The 8,893-nt window shown below is 47.4% G+C and overlaps 1 pseudogene; it reads right to left on the bottom strand.

Annotated features, from left to right (window-relative positions):
• Positions 1–2,292: 2,292 nt before the first annotated feature.
• On the bottom strand, positions 2,293–2,411 carry LOC115064612 (annotated as a pseudogene).
• Positions 2,412–8,893: the final 6,482 nt, after the last annotated feature.

The following is an 8,893-nucleotide window of genomic DNA, read 5'->3' as shown; positions in this document are numbered from 1 at the left end:
AAAGAAGTCACTAGATATGCACTCACTGATAAGTGGATATTAGCCCAGAAACTTAGAATACCCAAGATACAATTTGCAAAACACAAGAAAACCAAAAAGAAGGAAGACCAACGTGTGGATGCTTCATTCCTCTTTAGAATAGGGAACAAAATTCCCTTAGAAAGAGTTACAGAGACAAAGTTTGGAGCTAAGACGAAAGAATGGACCATCTGTGGGGATTCTAACCCCTAACAACCTGACAGAAGAGAGAAGTTGTCTGTATTGCTTCAAAACTCTAACCTTTTATTAATTCTTAATGAATTTCGCAGCGCATCATGCACGCAACCCCACTCATCTCCTCTCCCCTCAAACCTACCCTCCCCCTTGCAACCTCCTCCCAAAACAAAGGAAAAAAACCTCACTGTGGAAGCTGCAGTGTGTCACAGTGCCCCACAGTATATATCCTTCCATCTACACTTCTTTGCTTGCAAATGTTCATTGCACGAGTCACTGGTCTGCTTCAAGGCCTCTGGCTTCTGCTTCTCTAGCAATATGGGGCCCTTCCTGGGACTCTTCTTGGATACCTTGTTGTCCTGTGTCACGGAGATCCTGTAGTTTTGGATCTGTAGGACAGGTTCCTTTATGTCCCCCAGCAGTTCATTGATGGAGTAGATGTTGGAGTGAGTCAATTCAAAGCCCTGGATCTGAGCCTGAGAGCCTAAGAGGCAGCTGAGCTGGCCACCAGCTCTCCCATACCCCTACCACAGGGGTGAGCTCTCCCGCCCCGCCCTAACTGGCCCATCCAATGCCACAGACAGCAAGGGTCAGAGTTAGCTCTCCCACTCTCAGACCCTCAGGGCTGGCTTATCTACTCCACAACCCCTCCACCCAGGACCAGCTCTACCCTCTACCCAGGTGAGGTGCAGGGCCCACTCTCCTGAGTGTGATGGCTGGTGAGAGACAGGGAGACAGTTCTCCCGTCTCCCATAGGTGTTGAGGGATGAGGGAGGGAAGGAGGGCATCTCTCCTTCATCTGCTCCACTACACAGCAGACAAGAGACAGGGCCTGCTCTCCCATGCCTCGGGGCCAGCTCTTCTGCTCTCATGACCCTGGGGCCAGCCCTCCTGCCTATCTTAAATGGCAAGGGGTAAGTAAGAGATGGGCCATCTCTCCCTTGCCCAGCAGACGACCGGGGAGGCCAGCTTGCCCCCACCTCCACCAGGGTCATCTCCACTGTTCTGCCCTGGCGAGGTGTAGGGCCCGCTCTCCTGAGTGTGTCAGTGGATGAGGGACAGAGACAGTTTTCCAGCAACCTGCAACCAGGGCCAGCTCTACTGTGCTCCCTGGGCAATGTGTGGGGGCTGCTCTCCCAAATTCTGCAGCTATCTAGGGGTGAGGTCAGCTTTTCTGTTCTCATGCCCCCTGACTGGGTCTCCCACAACATGCCTGGTGTCTTGGTTAGGGTTTTCCTGCTGTGAACAGACACGACTAACACACATCTTATAAAGGACAACATTTAATTGGGGTTGGCTTACAGGTTCAGAGGTTCAGTCTAGTATCAAGGTGGGGACATGGCAGCATCCAGGCAGGCGTGGTGCAGGAGGAGCTGAGAGTTCTACATCTTCATCCTAGGCTGCTAGGAGAAAACTGACTTCCAGACAGCTAGGGTGAGGGTCTTAAGCTCATGCCTACAGTGACACACCCACTCCAAAAGGCCACACCTCGTAATAGTGCCACTCCCTGGGCCAAGCATATACAAAACCATCATACCCAAGCAAGGGTGGGGCCAGTTCTACACAGTTCTCAAACATCAATATGTCTTCAGGGGAAAGCCTAGACAAGGGATGCCCAGGCCCCTGGTGGTAATGGATCCCAGCTGCTGCCGGGCCACAGACCCAGATGTGGTTCCCGGTGTCAGCACAGGCCAGCACCCCACCATGATCCTGGGTACCATCACCAGCTACTCACATCAGGTTGCTCCTGAGCCTCCAGTTCTGCCTCTCTTCATTGTGCCCTGTTTCTCCTTCTCTCCTATTTCTCTATCACTTACTTACTCCTCTGAGTGATGCCTGAGGTCTCCGGGTGTCTGAGGTCATCGTAGGAGTGGTCTCAGGAGTGCTATGCCACCTACACATTATGGTACCAGGCAGGGGTCACCTTGTGCTGCCTGCCCCCTCCCCCAGTCTGCATGGGGCCTGGACTGGTGGTCATCTTAGACATGCTCCTCGCTCCAACCCACATGGCTCCATTGTGGGGGGGTCATCTGTCTTGGGCTTGCCCCCCACCCGGGCATGTGCAGTCTGGCCATGAACACTGCCAGACTGATGGTCCCCTCAGGCTAGCTCACTGAGACACAGCCTGGCTCCTCTCTGCCACCTGCTGTCACACTTGTGACACAGCAGCCACACCTGCAAGGCCTCTAGGGGGCAGCTCCTTCAATTGTCTTCATGGAACAAGTTCTGAGAAGATGTTCCCTGCTCAGCCACCAAGGAATACTCAACCGGGAGATGTGGCCATGGCACATCTTCATCTGAATGTTATTATAATGCGATCAGAAGCCACAATTTTAGCTTGGCAGCAGGAAGTTATAAACCGCATTGACTTGCCAGATGTGTCTGCACTCTGGCATTGTTGTGTCTAAGTGGCTTTCAAAACAAATATAATGGACTCATTACAGACAGAAAATTCAAAGGGGTTTTGTAAAAGCAACCGGTGCCAGGCTGGATTAATGTGGCAAACTAATCCGAGATGGTACTTGGATGAAAAAATAATAATTAAAAACAAAACAAAACAAAAAACAACCCTGCCAAATTGCCACCCATGTTTACGGTAAAGGATCTGGCACACAGAATAGCCAGTGTGTAGGCTGATTCGAAATGAATTGTCCAGTAAGTTCTTGCTTCCTGTTTTCAAGTTGGTCACCTGGCATTGGGAACCAAGCAGCCTGGGTTGGTTTTACTTGGGAGAGAGATACTCAAATCTTTCTACTTAAAAATAAATTTAAAAAAAAAGCTGTTTGAACAGTCTTGTTAGCCAAAACATTGGGCAAGAACGTCTATGAGGCCCAGACAGGTGTGGATGCCTCTGCTCTCTCAATGGGTGGTGTTGCCCCATCTGCCCTGGAGTGCACCAGGCAGAGTCCCTTTAATGTGCGCTGGTAGATTTCTTCCACATCTCCTCAGCAGGGTGAATGGGAGTCAGGGAGATTTGATGATATATCAGGATAGACAGGCAGCCAGTGATCATCCTCAGCTCCTAATTAACTGTCTTACTTAATGTTTCTGCTGTTGTGATAAAACACAAAACAACCTCAAAATTTATTAAATTCACAGTTTGAGGGCACAGCCCCTCAGGGTGGGTAGAGACATCACAGTAGGAGGAGCTTGAAGGGCAGCAGGCCACACTGTGCTTGTGCACACACTGAGTCTGTGCACACACTGCACCTGTGCATGCACTGCATCTGTGTACACACTGCCCCTGCACACACACTGCCCCTGTACACACACTGCCCCTGCACACACTGCACCTGTGCATGCACTGCATCTGTGTACACACTGCCCCTGCACACACACTGCACCTGCACACACTGCACCTGTGCATGCACTGCATCTGTGTACACACTGCCCCTGCACAACACTGCCCCTGCACACACATTGCCCCTGCACACACACTGCCCCTGCACACACACTGCCCCTGCACACACTGTACCTGTGCACACATTGCACCTGTGTACACACTGTACCTGGGCACACTCTGCACCTGCGCACACACTGCACCTGCGCACACACTGCACCTGCACACACACTGCACCTGCACACACACTGCATCTCTGCACACACAGAGAGATGAATGAAACTGCAGTACTCACTTTGTCCTGGTGTCCTGTCTGGGACCCCAGCGTGTGAGACGGTACAGCCTACAGTGGGTGGGCTTTCCCACTTCAACTCGATCTAGAAATTCCCTCAGAGCTATGGATGGAGGCTTGTCTTTTAGACAGCTCTAACCCTGCTGAGTTGACAATCAAATTAACCTTTGCAAACTGCAGCATAGCAGAGATCAGGCTCAGTGGGGCTGATTGCAGGACGCAGTGAGAGCCGCTCCTGAGCCTGCTCCTCAGGCTTGCTTATACACATCCTTTCCTTATTGTCAAATGCTGCAGGGGGTCTGCTCACACTGTGAACCCCGAGATTGTGTTATTTAGTGGACAAACCTGTTTCTAGTTGTTGTGTGGCTCAGCCCTTAGTACACACCTTTAATCCCTCTGTCTAGAATACAGACATGCCCTTAGTGCACACCTTTAATCCAAAACAATGAAGGTAAAGTTACTTTGTAAAAGGAAGCAGCCATGTTTGAAAGTGATGTTTAATTGAGTGGCAGACACAGTGATGAGTCAGAGAAAGATTTGAAAAAACAGGATGTGCCCAAGTCAGAGAGAGAGAGAGAGAGAGAGAGAGAGAGAGTCTGCTATTTTACCAGGAGAGTTTAAAGAGACAGATTGAAGAGAGAATGAGCTAGACACAAGTGGAGACAGAATGAGCCAGAAGCAGAGGATTAGAACAGATTACCAGAGTGAGTTTGAGGACAAACAGCACAAAGTCAGAGGCTGAGAGAGAAGCCAGATTAAATCAGTCGTCTTGGAAAGGAGTTTGAGCCAGACTAGCTGAGCTGAAGCAGCCAGCCAGAGTTCAGAAGGAACTAGGAAGGGCTGAGCTCATACAGCAGTGAGTCTCGGAGGCTGAGAACATTTGTAGGCCTAGATTAGCAGACAGAGGCAGTGAGCCTCCGAGACAATAGCATCAGGTGATCCGAGACAATAGCATCAGGTGATCAAAGGCTGCGTTTGCAGTGAGATATTGCACACATGTGGGGGGAGTATCTGAGACGTAACACCCAACACTGCCACGTGTGGATGTCATGCACAGCAACAGGATTCCCGCATCCTCACCACTCTTGTCTAACCTTCATTGCTACCCTGTATGCGTTTGACTTCCAATTTCACCATGATTTCCAAATTACTAAACAAAACAAAACAAACTTAAAAGCAAGCTGGAACAATGGATTAGGCTAAAAATTTAAGTTCTATCCTCGGACTCCGCATGGTAGAAGAACATAACAGACTCACACAAGTTGTCCCCTGACCTCAACATGCACACCGTGGAACATTCACCCACGTATGTATGCATGCAAAATAAATATGATAACATTCTTTTAAAAACTTAAAACAATGGTGGCGTCCGCCTTTAATCCCAGCACTTGGGAGGCAGAGGCAGGCAGTTTTCTGAGTTCAAGGCCAGCCTGGTCTACAGAGTGAGTTCCAGGACAGCCAGGGCTATACAGAGAAACCTTGTCTCAAAAAAAGAAAAAGAAAAAGAAAGAAAGAAAAGAAAAGAAAAGAAAAGAAAAGAAAAGAAAAGAAAAGAAAAGAAAAGAAAAGAAAAGAAAAGAAAACTTAAAACAATTTGCTGACATATAAGTGCCATAAACTGGGCACATTTAATGTATGCAAATTGGTAAGTTTGAGGATAATCTTGAATGCATATCACACTGTCCAGGCCATCAATGAATCCATCCCCTCCCCTGGGCTGCTCCCATGTGCCATTGTTTTGCTTGTTAAGACTGTTAACATGTGACTACCTTCTCAGCAAAGCTGAGTTATGCAATCCTGTAGTGTTAGCTGTAAGCCCCGAGGGGAGCCCAGCTTTCCTGAACTTACTTGCCATCTTGCATAATTCAGACTTTATATCCTTTAACCCTGCACCTCCAAATGCCTTTTCCTTGTAGACCCTAAGTCTCCCTTTAGATGATTTTAATAAGGAATTGACATAACTTTATTTCTTTTCCTTGCAGTGCATCCCAGAATGCTTTTCTAGCATCTTTTATGGTGATTGGTTGAGGTGTTGTCAGCTTGTGCCCAGCAAGGCTCTTTCAGAACCCTGTGCCGTGCCTGCAACTCCTTATAGAAATGGAGACATGGTGTGAGCTGTGGTGTGTGTTGGTGCTGGCCACCCTAGCTTCTCTTGAGAAATGTTCTGACTTCAGGGAGTTAAACATCCAAGTAAATGTTTCTACTAGATGACATGGACATCTACCAGAGCCTTCCCTGATGATACCCTATCTCCGGGGTGCCTGTTCTGACATCTTTATAAGTTAATGTGAATGTCAATGGATGCTACCTAAGACTCTAGATGATCTCTTAACTAATGCATCATGTTCTCAATTACTTCATAGTGACTCAAAGCTCAGTCTAGATCTTAAAACATAATATTTTCTTTGGGGATGAATTGCCATTGGACATCCAAAGACTCACAGGCCAAGAAGTGTTGGCAAATTTGAGTTCCAGGTTCAGGGGGCAACCCCATTTCTAAAGCCAAAATGGGAAGTGATAGAGACAAAGATTTATGACCTCCATAGACCCATGCATATACCAAACACACACACACACACACACACACACACACACACATATATATATATATATATATACATCACACACATACACATCACACACACACATACACATCACACATATACACAAACATACACATCACACATACACATCACACACATACACATCACACACATCACACACACTCACACACATACACATCACACACATCACACACACTCACACACATACACATCACACACATCACACACACTCACACACATACACATCACACACATCACACACACTCACACACATACACATCACACACATCACACACACACATACATATCACACGCACCACACACAGACACATCACACACACATAGCACACATATCACACACATACACATCACGTACAAACACTCACATACACATCACACACAGACACACTCACACACACATCACACACAGACACATCTCACACACATCACACACAGACACATCACTCACAGACACATATACCACACACACATATACATTACACACTCACACATCACACACACACATACATATATCACACACACACACACACACACACACACCAGGTACTACACTGGGGATATTGTTCAGGTGCTCAGGTGTTTAAGTTAGGCCCCAGTTCTTCCTTCCAGCCCCATGCTCACAGAAATAAGACTCAGATTCAAAATACATATTACAAATACCTTGGCCATATAGCTAGGCTTTTCTTTGACTTGATACAAGTTAAAATATCCCATTTATGGCCTATATTCCTCCACGTGACTGGTTACCTGTGCTCAGGCACCGTGCTTCTGGCTTGTCACATCTTCCCAGTGAATCTCCTCTCTCCTTGAATTGTTTCTCCTCCTGATGTTCCACTTCTATTTCCCTCCTAAGCCACAGGCTTTGTAGCTGACACGTGATGCAATGATACAATAGACAAGATGTTCTCTCTGCACTCAGTACTTGCCTAGCACACAAAGCCCTGCGTCCTTAGCAGTACCTGGAATGAAGCCTGGTGGTGTGTGCCTGGAATTCAAGAGCTTGGGGGCTGGGGTGGCAGCCAGAAGGTCGGGAGTTCCCTGTCATCCTCTGCTACTTAATGTAGGCTGTAGAGACTGCATCTGCCCCACCAGTTCCTGGATGAAGTCTTTCCAGAGTCCTTGAGGATTCTGCTAGGCTCCCGTCCCAGAACAAGCTGCAGGCAGGACACGCCTTGACTGCCTTTAACCAAGGGCTGTGATCTGGAGCTGAGAGTGAAGACCAACCTTTCCTCCATACGCTGCTTTTCCATACATTGCTTTTCCATACGTTGCTTTGGTCAGGGTGTTTTTTGTTGTGGTGGTGGTTTTGGTTTTTTAATTTTTAGTTTTTTTAACTGAAAAAGAGTGTGTTTTTCCTATAATATATGCTGACTATGGTTTTCTTTCACCAACTCCTTCCAGATTCTTCCCATCCAAATCCACACTCTTTTCTTGCTCTCTCTCTCTCTCTCTCTCTCTCTCATTAGAAAACAGTCATCCAGGGAGAAAACGATAATAATAATAATAATAATAATAATATAACAATAATAATGAATACAATGTAATAAAAACAAAAAATGAGCCAAACATCAAGGCTACAAGAAGCACAAGCTTTCAAAATGAAATTGTTTCCATAATAAGAGGCACAGAGAACTTCCTTCCTGTCTGTCCACCCATACACAGCTAGGAAAGGGTCACATGAAGATTCAGCAAGAAGGCGATTGGTTGACTGCTCTCGACATACACCGTCCCTGCTGGCACCTTGATCCTTAGCTTTTAATCTCCAGGAACTTCTAATGCCCTTTTGTTGAAGCTGTTTAGCCAGTGGTGTTTGGTTAGGGTAGGCCAAATTGCAAACAAGGCCACCAGACCTCCCTTTGGCATCTTTCCAACCAAACTGTTGTCCCACACCCGCTCTTGATAGAAATTCTGGCACCCCTACAACTTGACGATCATCTGCTGTTTGCCTGCATTACCTGATGCAGTGGTAGCTCCGAGGTGAGCCATTCCAGGATCATGGAGCAGAAAGACACACAGACCAAAAGTTGACTAGCTTAGAAGAGGGTCCACCTGGGGCAGACAAGTCAAGGGTCATGGGGCCTGAATCCTGAGCCATTCAAAGATCGTCTGTCCTGATTCTCTTAGCCACCTCAGCCCTGGAGGTCACATGAACATGAGACTTTCGTTTGGTCAGATGCGGCAGGTATCTACAGACAACAGAGGTGCCAACTGGGAAGACAAGGCCCGCCCCCTCCTCTGGGTCCAGAAGCAGATGCCCCGGTGTCAGTAAGGTGTGCAGTTAGCTTGAGGGGAGGGTGGTGTCTTGGCAGTCCCACACTCTCATCTGTGGAAAAGTGTTGTTACTTGCTATTTATAGCTCTAGTTTTCCAAACTTCTGAAAAATGATTACAGTTATTAATTGAAAGAGGGGTGTGTGTGTTTATGTGTGTCTGTGTGTGTGTGTGTGAGTGTGTGTGTCTGTGT

This window comes from Mus pahari, chromosome 8, assembly GCF_900095145.1.
Source record: "Mus pahari chromosome 8, PAHARI_EIJ_v1.1, whole genome shotgun sequence".
Taxonomy (NCBI): Eukaryota; Metazoa; Chordata; class Mammalia; order Rodentia; family Muridae; genus Mus; species Mus pahari.
Note: the sequence above shows the minus strand (reverse complement) of the source record. Positions and strands in the feature narration are given on the sequence as shown.